General features: G+C 39.7%; 1 protein-coding gene across 13 annotated transcripts in view; it reads right to left on the reverse strand.

Annotated features, from left to right (window-relative positions):
• The window catches only part of Mtus1 (microtubule associated scaffold protein 1), a 139,784-nt gene extending 127,946 nt beyond the window's left edge, over nucleotides 1–11,838 (reverse strand). For 6 of the 13 annotated variants that reach the window (XM_074054758.1, XM_074054757.1, XM_020179340.2 and 3 more), the window contains exon 1: nucleotides 11,126–11,263. The gene's annotated coding sequence lies outside the window, so the exon portion shown is untranslated. Of the gene's footprint in view, nucleotides 1–11,002; nucleotides 11,064–11,125; nucleotides 11,264–11,518; nucleotides 11,640–11,738 lie in introns of those variants that run through there. The other 7 variants (XM_074054746.1, XM_074054755.1, XM_074054754.1 and 4 more) reach the window with 5 other exon arrangements.
• Nucleotides 11,839–13,015: the final 1,177 nt, after the last annotated feature.

The raw sequence follows: 13,015 nt of genomic DNA on the forward strand, positions 1-13,015 counted from the left end.
CTGTTTTATGTTCTGTGGTTAGAAAATGGAAAAATAGCAAACTATAATTCTAGGCTATGTCTCTTGAACTTTTGCATATCCAAATTATTGCACAACTTTGATCTCACTTCAGCACCAATACATAGAAGGTCCTAGCATTAGTGACTTATTGCTTCTACTAGTAGGGATAGAAGCTTTGGATACTAGTCCTAGTAATTTAACTTATTCACCATAAGACAAAACACTTACACAACTAGTTCTGCTCCCCAACACTCTCACATATAAAACAGAACTCTCATGATCTGTTCTGCCCAGCTCATAGGACTGATGGGCTAACTGTTGAAACCATTCACAATGTGCTATATTTACAAAGTACTTTCCAAAAACATGGAATTGCTATTTCACTTTGCCTCAAAGATGAAAGTTCAGAATTGCTTTCATATGTAAATATATAAGTAGTAATATTTTACAATTGAATTAAAAATAAATGTTTTGTACACAATTAAAAATTTAAAAATTAGGTCAGGGACCAGTGGCTCATACCTGTAATCCTAGCTACTCAGGAGACAGAGATCAGGGGGACTGTGGCTCAAAGCTAGTCCAGGCAAGTAGTGCACAGACCCTATCTCTAAAAAACCCAACACGAAAACAGGACTAACGGAATGGCTCAAATGGTACAGCGCACTTGCCAGTAAGTGTGAGGTCCTGAGGCCAAACCTCAGCCCGGGGAAAAAAAAATTAGAGCCAGAGCCCTTAGCACTTTAAAATTTACCAGTGTGTTGTTAGTTCAAAGTAACAATTCAACACTAAGTGCTGTTAGAATGGGCTGATAGCAAACTGGCAACACAATTACACACTTCAGTAAAGATGAAATTATCTGCTTTGATTTTAAAAGAAATTCATATTACAAAATATCAGTTCATTAAGTTCAAAACTAAAAGAAAACCAAGAAGTGACAAAAACTGTAGTCAAGGAATAATGTCAAATATTCTTGAAGAAACCAGTTATTTTAAAGGAAGAGGGAACGTTATCAGTCTCCTGGGCCTAGAATTTAACTCTCAACAGAGTACCAGCAGATCCAAGCAACATCTTCACCCCCAAAATGGAGTCATGAAAATTACATGAAACATTCATTTATGAATCAGAAGGCAGAGTGGCTCAAGTGGTGGAGCACCTGCATAGTAAGCATGAAGCACTGAGTTCAAACCCCAGTACTGGGGGTAAAAAAACAAAACAGGAGACAAAGGAAGGTTATTAGCACCTACTGATCTCTTTATGTATCTGGCATGGTGGCAACCTAACCCCAAGAGACTGGTACTATCTATTCCTAAAGTACTGAGGAGGCAACCAAGGTGCAGAAGTAATGAAGTAACTTACCTCAGATCACACAGCTAATTTGGAAAATTTCAGACATAAATCCAGTTTTGTCTAACTGTGACTCTCCATTATATTCCTGTTCCAATTGTACCAACACTGATAAGTTTTTCCAATTCTATAACAAAATATATCTCCAAAGTCTCATAGCTGACTTCAGGATGAGCAAAGTCTAGTAAAATATTGAAATCCCTCTATTTGCTTTATTAGTCCAAATTCAATTAAAAAACAGGAAGGAGGAGAGAATAAAAGCAATACTCCAGCACGAGGGGGTGGAAAAGAGACCTAATCCTTCGAAATAAAGACTTGTCTAAGTAGAAAATAATTTTCTCTTGATTATGTATCTACAAGGTTATGTTTTAAGTGTTCAGTTTACCAATTTGGATAACACACATACACATGGAAATGTCACCACGAAACTCCCTGTATAGATATCTTAAACAAAAAAGATCTTTTTCAAAAAATAGAGAACAGGAAGGCAAAGCAGGTCCTGTCTGGGTCCTTAAACATGAAATACGAAATTTAATACCAGTTGACAGCATTAACTACAGTTCAATAATCAGAAATTTTACAGAACTACCGAAAGTTTTTCAGAAATACAAAGCTGCTCTGAAACACAAATCATTTTAAATGTAATAGGAGAAAGAACCTTAGTCTGGAAAGTCATTTTAATTCCTCCATAGGCTGTAAATACATAGTTTTCTAGAGAGAAAAACATCTCAAGTCTCTGTTCAAGAGAAATTGTCAACTTGTGATTGCACAAATGTCAAATGTAATAAATTATCACAAGTGGAATTAATTCTATGTAAGTATTTGCACATGGGTATACCAGATGTTCTGAGATTGGCTCTTCATAACAAAACAGTACAGAAGGAAGAGGTCCCAGCACCTTCCATCTCTATGTTACTCCACTCTTAATGGCACCCTTTTTCTAGGACACATGACAGGCTGAGCTGCCTTTGCATTCTTTACTTGCTGAGGGCATAATGTTGAATGAGGGGTGAGGGAAGAGAAGGAGAGGAGGAAAGTGGAGAAAAGCAGCAAGAAAATTAATATATATGGTTTTAAAGACCTTTTGTCTAGCAGCTGTGACTACTTGCACAAAAAGAACTTCAAATTGCCATGCCATCAGAATTCTAGATTCATGAATAATTATAAAAATACAAGTGCACCCGAGCATCATCAGGTTTAAAGTCTATCCTCAAAAGGCTTACAAAATCTAATAAAAAGGTATTGTAAAAGGCAACTATGCAACAGCATTCAGAGAAATTAAGAAAGTCACAGGCTTCAGTGCTCAGTGTCTTGCTTCTCAGCTCTTCTAGTGAGAAGAAAAAGAAGGAGAGATTACGGTCAAGGTTTCTTTATAGCAAACTTATTACTTAAGTTCGGTCAAGATAGCAGGCAGAATTTTCAACATATGGTAGAATGTTAACCTGGGGGAATAGTTCTAGGAATACAATACTAACATCCTCTGAGAACTGAGACCAAATTCTTTCCATATTGTCCCCTTCTACTTGTGCAGTATCTCTAGGTCATAAAAAGTGCTCAATATGGAGCTTTAAATGGATGAAGTCCAAGCATGATATCCTAACAGCAAGGATTTTTACTCATGCCTTGTATTTACAACGTAACATGAAAACACAGTCCTAACTACATGTATTAAGTGGCTTGGTTCCACATGTGGGGTCTAGACTGAGGATCTGATAAAATGACTGAATGCCCTTGCATGATTCAGCCTTTTTTTTTTTTCATTTTTCTTTTATTATTCATATGTGCATACAAGGCTTGGTTCATTTCTCCCCCCTGCCCCCACCCCCTCCCTTACCACCCACTCCACCCCCTCCCGCTCCCCCCCTCAATACCCAGCAGAAACTATTTTGCCCTTATCTCTAATTTTGTTGTAGAGAGAGTATAAGCAATAATAGGAAGGAACAAGGGGTTTTGCTGGTTGAGATAAGGATAGCTATACAGGGCATTGACTCACATTGATTTCCTGTGCGTGGGTGTTACCTTCTAGGTTAATTCTTTTTGATCTAACCTTTACGATTCAGCCTTTTTAACCCACTTCTTGTTTTTCCAATCCTTCTTAACTCTGTCACCAGCAAGTAAGATTTCTGCAATCCTCCGTTTAATTAAAGTGTATTAGGTTAGGTTACTAGTGACAGGCAAATATGGTTGGATTCTATAATGTGCCTAAGAATGAGATGATTATAGCAATTTACTTATAATAAAAAAAAAATAAGACTTTTTTATAGCACAGGGTGACTTAACCAGTATTCTGGTAAGTACAATTCAACCAACTTTACACAGAGGTAGGGGAAAAGGTTGGGTCTATGTTTTAATGCCATCTCTTAAATTGCTTACATTTATACTGGTTTCTATTTTTATTCCACGCAGCTATGTTTTTAAAAGACACGTAGTTTCAACTTGATATCCTAATCATTAACAGTCACCAAAAAATCTACAAGATAAACATAAAAGAAAATTAATTTCTCATTCGTCACTGAACTTTGCTAAACACCTCTTACGAACTGCTTTATCTGAAACAAGGTGAAGAAATATAGACTCTTCCTTCAGAATTGGTATGTGTGTAAATAACACCCGAGTTAAATATTACCAAGCTTCCAATGAAGACTATAGAAGAGCCTGGCTGTAATCTCAGCTACTTGGGATGCAGAGATAGAAGGATTGCAGTACATAACCAGACAAAAAGTGCAAGACCCTATCTGAAAAATAACTAAAGCCAGAATGATTTAGAGGTATGAGTCAAGTGGTAAGACTGCCTAGCAAGCACAAAACCTTGAGTTCAAACCCCAGATCCACCAAAAAAGTAAAGATAAGCTAACAACTCAAGTTAAGACTTAATGTACCCTGTTAAACAGTCATGTTTATTTACACAAGAATGTATATTTATTTACATGCACGTATGGAAATATCACAATGAAATCCCTTTGTACAATATACGCTAATAAATAACAATATGTATTCTGTAGTCATTAAGCATTGTATATACATCAATTCATTTAAGGTAGTTGATAGCTATTAAAGACTTCTACATCATTACTAATATTCTGTCTACCTGTTCTATCAGTGTACTGGTAGGAATACTGAAAGATCTAACAATACTTGTGGGATTATCTAATTCAAAAATTAAAAAGGAATTTCCTTTTTAATTCTGTTCATTTTTTATTCATGAAGTTCAAAGCTGTTATTAGGTACCTGTAAGTAATATAAATTGTTTTAATGTTATGATTGTTGCATTTTCCTAATGAATTAATATTTTAATCATTAGGAAGTATCTCTCATCTCTGAGAAGTCTACTTTGATAATAAAGCAGTCATCCCATCCTTTAAAAAAAAAAAAGTATATTTATACCTCTTATTCCCATTCCTCAGATAATTATGAGCATATCCCAGAAGTATTCCTTTTTGGGTGCCAATTTAGAGCACAAATTTTCAAAAATGTTTTAGTTAATTGTAGAAGATCAGGGTAATTATAACTGATTGGCCTGCAAACTTAAACATTAATTTTCTTGTCTTCCGTATCTAGCTTAAAATGCAACTTATTTACAAGATACAAGTATTATGTTTAAAAGAATGATAACAGGGTAATGCAATGGTTTAGAGATTCTTCCCAAAGGGCTGTGTGTGTGGCTCAGCAGTAGAGCAAGTGTGAAACCCTGAGTTTAAACACTATTGCTAGAAGGGGGAAAAACAAACAACTTTCCAAGGCATTTTACCTAGAAGACTGTGTTCCCAGTCTATTCTTCCCTTTTGCTGTGCTGGCACTGTGGGAGGCTCAAGAGGCCTGCCCTTCACTCAGCACAACCTTTAACCGGAACATGAACTCAGTAAAATTTCAGACACAATTACATTACCTGGAAGTCATGTCTTTGCCACCTCTTTGACCCTCTACAGCTAGTTTGAGAAATTTATGAAACCTGCACTTCGTCCTTCACTGCTCAGAAACATTCTAGTCAAATCTACTCAAACAAGCATATTTCAAGAGAAACTTTGAGTGACTTTAAAACTGTCATTAGTTTTACAATTTCAGAATGAAATAGTTTTCTAAATTACAATGGAGGCAAGATGTGTTTTTGCTTACTTTTATTCATGTAAGTAATGTGTACATATGAACATTCTTAATTTAGACATGGAACTGCTTGCAAGACTTAAATGCATTTTATCATTAAATATATTTTTCTTACTCTTCAATTTGGAATTCAAATAGTAGTCCAAGGGAAGCCTACTAGCTTCAATGAACAAATTAGGTTGCTTTGTAAATTAAATATATGTAAATACATACTTCTGAGTTGCTTGAAAGCTATTAAGTGGAGTCAATCTCCCTGTCCAATCTTATTTACACTCAATTTGTAGAGCAAATATTTTTCTTGACTGTGTAACATTTAGACATCAGGGCAATCACAAGATGCAAATTAACTTATGAAAAATGAAATTTTATTGTATTTGTCTATATAGTAAAAATTAGCCCCCAAATCTGTCATCCCCAAAATGGAAAAAAAAAAATTCTTCATTTTGGGCCAATTGAACAGAGAAAGCAGAAATACTACTATTGTGGAAAACTGCCCACATGCAAGGGTAGAACTGATTTCAAAGAATACTGAGGTCGTTTTTAAAACAGCATCATCAGGAAAATCTTTTATAAAATTTGGCTTAGAAGAAGAAATCACTAGTCTACTCCAATTCCTGGTCATACTGGACTATCCTAAGCCAAGCATGGGGACCTCTGGTCAAAGCAAATCCTTCAGAACTAGATTTCAGGCTGACTGAGGTCATGATTCCACTTAGTCTCTCTTTTCCTCTAGGTGGGATCACTCATCCTCAGTCATTAGTGCTGACTTCCTCTGGAGGTCACCATCACCACTGCCCAAGCACTTGCAAGCTAAGTAGTCACCTCCTTGTAGGCCCACTTGCTTCCAGATAAACTCTGGGGCCATTTCTAAGTGCCCCAAAACATAAGCCCTGAACACCAACCTCTTCCTCACAGCTTGGACATGGCCTTATGGTTTACTGCTGGGCTCTAAAGATAGAATGAAAAAAAGGGGCACCGGATCCGATGGAGAGTACACTCCTTTAAGTAAGACCTTTCAGGCTTGGGAAATCACCAAGTTTTTGCTTCCTTCGAACAGCTTAATCTATGAGGAGCACTGGAAATGGATTTGAAAAAAAAAAAATCTTAAACTACATATACATTGATCTGGACATCAAGAAGTTTCATATCAACAATTCAGTATGAAACTACAATAATGAATAGAAAAAGAATGTGACAACCCTACAGACCATTGGATATGTGGATTCGTATTCTCCACAGAGCAACAAATCTGAAAGACTTTCAAACCCTGGATTTAAAACTTTCTAGATTTGGGGATTTTTTTTTTGTTTTTTGTCAGCACTGAGGTTTGAACTCAAGGCTTCATTCTTGCTAGGCAGGCACTCTACCAGCCCCTTTTTGTGTGTTGGTTATTTTTGAGATAAGGTCTCAAGAACTATTTGCCTGGGCCTAGCTTTGAACCATGATCCTCTGGATCTCTGCCTCCAGAGTAGCTAGAGTTATAACCATGACATAATACATAGAACAGAGACATGGGGTTGGGGGCAAAGCAGGGGGAATCCATAGGATTTAAGTGTCATTTTTATCACAGTATGAACTTTAGGGTTGGTGGAAGTGAGGTGTATCAAGCTTAACAATACATTCCAAGAGTTTTATCACAGGTCTATCTACAACATATTCAGTTTTTAGAGAAGTTTCAAGGTTTCCAGAAAATAAAATAAAAGCATGCCTCAAAGAATACATGGTCAACCCATGGTTTGATATGATTCCTCTGGCTCCAAAGAAGCCCAGAAGATGACACTCATTCAAGATGCAGGTGGGTCTTTCTCCAAAATATTCTGCTTTGATTTCAATGAATGTTGTGCCTATTGGTACATATCTTGACAATTTACACATGCCAAAAATTTAAGGTAATCTCTACTTGTAAGACACAGAAGTTGTTATAATGAATTTAAAAATAATTTAATTCAGAATTTAGGGAATAATTAAAGTCTACCACAGTCACAAACAGTTCTTAAACTATGATTTAGAAGTTTAAAAATTGTTTTGAAGTTGGGCACCTGTGTCTCATGCCTATAAGTCTAGCTACTTGAGAGGCTGAGATCAAGAGGATTGCAGTTCCAGGCCAGCCTGGGCAAATAGTTTGTGAGACCCCATCTCAACCAATAGCTGGGAGCAGTGGTGGAAGGCTGAGATCAAAGGATCTTGGTTCCAGGTTAGCCTGGGGGAAACCCATTTGCAAACCTCTATCTCAATGAAAAAAGCTGGATGTGGTGGCATGCCTGTCATCCCAGGTATAGATTCAAGCCAGCCTGGGCAAAAAGTGAGACCCTATCTCCAAAATCACCAGAGCAAAAGACTGGAGGTGTCATTCAAGCAGTAGAGTTCCTGATTTGCAAGTGAGAAGCCCTGAGTTCAAACCCCAGTATTGCCCAAAAAAATTGTAAAATTGTTTAGAACGTCAACACATTCAGCAGTATTGAAGTTCAGAACTTTTATACATATATATATATATATATATATATATACATACACACACACACATATATATATGTCAACACCACTATAAACATGTTTATAAGGCAAAGACAAAAATGGGAAAAATAATATCTGTGACAGGAGTACCAGAAGTTTACTATCAACAAATGGCCTTTATGAAATAGAAAAACAATAATATTCCAGAGGAAAAGTCTAGCACTACATTGAAATGTATATATGTATGTGTGTATACATATATACATATATTAAAACAAATTTTTGGTGTTCAACATCATTTGTAATCAGAGAAATGCAAATTTAAATATTGAGATAGCACTGTTCACCTATAAAGCTGGCAAGAAAAATACTTTTTAAAGATAATTGTCCATGTTGACAAGAAAAAAATAAATACTCTCGGAACGCTAGTAATCACACCCCAGTTAAACACTTTGGAAAGCAAATGGTCAACAGGTATCACAAGACCTTTGAGCCATGAACTATATTTCAAGGACTCTACCTTAAAGAAATACTCCCTGCACACAGTTTTTTAAAGGGTAACTGCTGCAATCATGTATTTAGTGAAAGTAACTGTAACAATGCTTAAACTGACACATCTACAGAATGTAATATTATACAAACACTAAAATAGGATTTTTGTAGAGTTAATGCCATGGGAAGTTTTTCATGATAGGTTAAGCAGAAACAAAAACTGGCATGTAACAATATATTTGTATAAACGCTATTATTATGAAAATAAACCGACTTATGAATATTAACATGTATAAAGAAAATATTAACCAATTGTCTCTGGATTGGATTGCTTAACTTACACTTTTCTGAATCTACCCACTTTATACATCGTTTGAAATCAATGGGGTTAACAGAAGTATTAACCCTGAGCTATTAAGTGACATGCTTCTTAAACACTTTAATAACCTCAGTTTAGTTTTCAAGAAATGTATGCAGAATTTCATAGTCTTGTTAAGTACTCTGAAAGTTAACCCTGAATTATCGACAATGTAAAGGTACAGACCTTTGACAACACTTTTCTCCACACAAACCTACTTTTGCAGGTGAAGGGGCTGAGAGTGCTTCAGTGATAAACCAAGTTTAGCATATGCAAGCCTCAGGTTTGATCCACAGCACAAGGGAAAAAAACAGATGGAAAAAGCTAGTGCAAATTACATAAATAACTGTATGTTATTTTAAACCAAATTCCATTCCTTTTTTAAGGATAAGAAAATAATTCAGGAGGGGCAGGATAGGTAATAATTTTCCTTACAGGCCGGCACCAGTGGCTCACACCTGTAATCTTACCTACTCAAGAGGCAGAGATCAGGAGGATAGTGGTTCAAAGACAGCCCAGACAAATAGTTCTCAATACTGTATCTCAAAAAAAACCCATCCCCCAAAAAAGGGACTGGTGGAGTGGCTCAAGTTGTAGACCGTGAATTCAAGCCCAGCAAAGAAAAAAAAAATCCATATGGAAAAGAACAATTAAGAAAAATTCTATAGAAATGAGGCAAGACAGATTGAGGAGAGGAGACAGGAAAATCATTATCTTATTTGATTAGTAAAAGGACCACCAGACTCAGACATCAGAATTAGGAAGTGAAGACTAAAAACAGAGCAATTAAGCTCACCTCTCATCATCCTTGAGAGACTAAGTTATAAGAACAGGGAGATGTAAAGGGCTATCTATGTGCATTTGCCTCTCTCCTGAAGCTGCAAGGCTCCTTAAATGAAAGAAAACTGGAAGCACCTTTGGCAAAAAGAACCTAAAACTCAATTAACCTCCCTGTGTTTTGAGTAGGCCTAGATCATGCCCCCATGTTTTAGAAAAACCAAACTGCACCCATCTCAGGCACCCAGAACCAATGTCTAATGATTTAGAGTTGCTAGATGACATGGGCACCTGTATTATCCCAGCTCAGAAAGCATAAAGGCCACAGATAAGAACCCCCACTTGAAGTCTTTACTCCCATTTCCTGAATGGGGAGCAGGGAATGTTTCTCCCTAATTTTATCCTGTTATACATAAATCCTTGCTAAAACTTCCACCTTTCCAGACTTCTTGTTGTGAGACACTTTGAAATGCTTTTCACTATGAATCTCAAGTACCTGTGATTTCTGCATGGAAACTGGGACATTGAGGGAACCCCCTCCTCCTGTGATAGAAGCACTTTTCTGTACTGTAAAGCACTATACAAATATCACTTTAATTTAGTCTATCATTTCCTGCTCTTATCAATGAAAAAAGTTTGTTTACAGAATTGCAACTCTGATTATGCAATTCCTTTGAAAGTTATCCATGCACTGTTATCTGGGCGTATTTGAACTCCTTAAAGAGGTCACTGGATCCAGGGCCTCTGTGTTCTCACTCAGAGGCAGTCGCCCTCTCCCTGGAATCCTCCCACCGCCACCCCAGAACTGAGATTAGTATGAAGATTCCAAGCACCTGGCAAAACATGAAAGCTTTCTTTCCCCCTGTTTTGCCCAAGTCTCTGGTTTTATTCAAACAAACAAAATACACTGGATTTCCTTTCTTACAACATTGACAACTTAAAATAGTATTTAACAGAGTATGTGCAACTACACAGGCTACACGAAAAATTAACCTCTTCATCCTTACTCTCATGTAAACTATTATAAGTCAAAACAACCTAGCGGGAGAGCAGCTTTGCAAGGAGAGGGCAAAAGGGTTCATCTAAAGTCAGTAAACCCTTAAATCCATTAACTACCATTGAGTGGTGAATAAGGTGACCTTAGAAAAGGATTTTTCTAGAGAGCTTGAGCAGTACCAACGGGCAGCAGGAAGTAGCAGGGCCCAGAGAGAGGACCTAGGGAACTGCAGGAATTCATGGTCTCCCACATTTTCAGCCCTGATTAAGAGAAGGCTGCGGCTGCAGAGCCCTGAGGGTCAAGTGCCCAGTGGGCGGCTTCCGGGATACACGCTGACCAGTTGGCAAAACCGAGTCTACAGTAAGCCCACCCTCCGGTCACTTTCAAGGTGACAGCCACAAGATTCGCATTCGTCCATTCTGCAGCTGACCCCACGTGAGACCTGTCTCCCCACTTGCTCCCCCAGCTTTGACACCTACCCGTCCCCAAAAGCCTGTCCCGTCCAGGTTAGGCAGTGGCATTCAGCCAGCCCTCCCTCCACCTCTCCCGAGATGTCCACGGCCGCCAGGCTGGGCGGCTGCCGTCACCTCAGCTCCACTTACCGCAGTGTCTCCACGCCGACGCGGGCCCTGCCCCCCGGGAGCGGAGCGGAGCGCAGAGGCGCGGGGCCCCGCACTCGGTGCGCGCGCCCTGGGCACCCCGGGAGGCGCGCGGCTCAGCCCCGAACCCCAACCAGCACCCCAGCGGCGGCAGCGGCTGCCAAGCGAGAACCCGGAGTTGGGGTGCCTCAGTCTCCGCGCCTCCCGCCGCCAGGGGGTGGAGCAGGGGCGGGGAGTTCGGGAAACTTGGAAGTGGGAAAGCTCAGCGGCCTCGGTCTCCTCACCGCGGCAGCTTCTATTGAGCGGACCCCTCCCGAGTATCGCAGCAGGAGACCAAGGCCAGGCGGTGTCCGAGGGGCTGCACCCCAGAAACTTGGAAGACACGCGAGGCAGTACCTTGGGGCACTGGCTCGGGAGACGCCAGCCGTGCAGAGCTCCGCTCGGCAGGTTGGCGCGCGCTGCTCGCTCAGCTCGCTCCCTCCTTTCGCGCTCCCGGGTCCCAATCCCGAAGCCCCGCGCGCTCCCGGGCTAAGTGCGGACCCGCCCCACGCCCCAGGCGTTGGTGCTGCACCTGTTGCCACGTGCAACGCGGAGCCCCCGGCTGTTGCTCGCGCACCTGGCTGAGCCGGGCGTCCCCAGACCACACAAGTCCACGCGGGTGAACAAAGGTCTGCGGGTGTCCAGTGCTGGAGCCCCCCGGGCATCAGTCTTTGCCTACTGCCCTCTGGCCACCTGTGTTCTCTTTCCCAGAGCTTCTGGTGTCCCAGAGTGTTGGGTACTTTGGAGGTGGGAAGGTTGCAGAATTGTCAGGGCGGAGACTTACAAAGAACTTGCAGTGATTGTTTCTTTGTGGGTCGCACTGGCGGTCTGTGATGTCTTCATACTGCCAAGACGTTTATTAATGAGCATCTATTAAAGATTAAAGAAATGAGCACTCCAGCTGTTGGATCTTCAGATAAAAAGTGGAAAGTTGCGGAGAACAGCAGAAGAAAGTAGGCCTGCCTCACTTTTCTTTAAATATAAACTAAATCCTTGCTCTTTGCTAAACTGAGCAAATTTCATCCAAAGCCTTCCCAAAGATGATATTCTGCTATAAGATACTTAACTGCACCAGTAAGTGCCAGAAAACCAGAGCCCTAAATTTAAAAATACAAAAAATAGTTTAATTATCGCACTTGGGTTTGTTAAAGTCATTTTAAGCAAGCTTCTTCATGGTGGGGTGAAAAGAGGGGTGAAGGGGGAGAGGACACCTGAAGATGGCGTATTTCACAAAGTTGCCTCTACCCTGAATACCGGATAAACGTTTTGCCGTTTATAGTTGTAAAACCATTTCACGTGGACAATGATCCATTATTCCTCCCAAAGAGATCCAGGTGTATATAGGTCAGATTATTATCTCAATTATTCAAGTGAGGAAATTGAAGCTCAGAAAGGTCAAGTGACTTGCCCAAGATCATACAACTAGTGAAGGGTGAGACAAGGGCAAACCCAGCAGGCCTAACTCCCAATCTTTTACCCATTACGTAACACCTCTTACTTGCTTTTGAAGTCCCTGTTGTTCAGACAGGTAACTAACATGATCTATGACTTTAGGAAAAGGCATGTGATTAGTTTTAAAGATATACAGCATTAAAATGCCACCAGATGATTCTCCCTTATGCAAAAGCACACACACAAAACAAGCCCTGATGTTTCTGCCAAGCCTTGGGACAATTATGATAATTAGCAATGTGACTCCTCCCCAAGCAGAATTCACCTTGTGTTGAACACATTGTTTAATCTGTATAACCTGCATGTGACCCGGATGATTTGGTCCAACCCCCTCCCCACACACACACATAGTTCTATTGCTTCGTTTAGTTATATCTATAAATATAAAACCTGTTTTACTTC

Source organism: Castor canadensis, chromosome 14, assembly GCF_047511655.1.
Source record: "Castor canadensis chromosome 14, mCasCan1.hap1v2, whole genome shotgun sequence".
Taxonomy (NCBI): domain Eukaryota; kingdom Metazoa; phylum Chordata; class Mammalia; order Rodentia; family Castoridae; genus Castor; species Castor canadensis.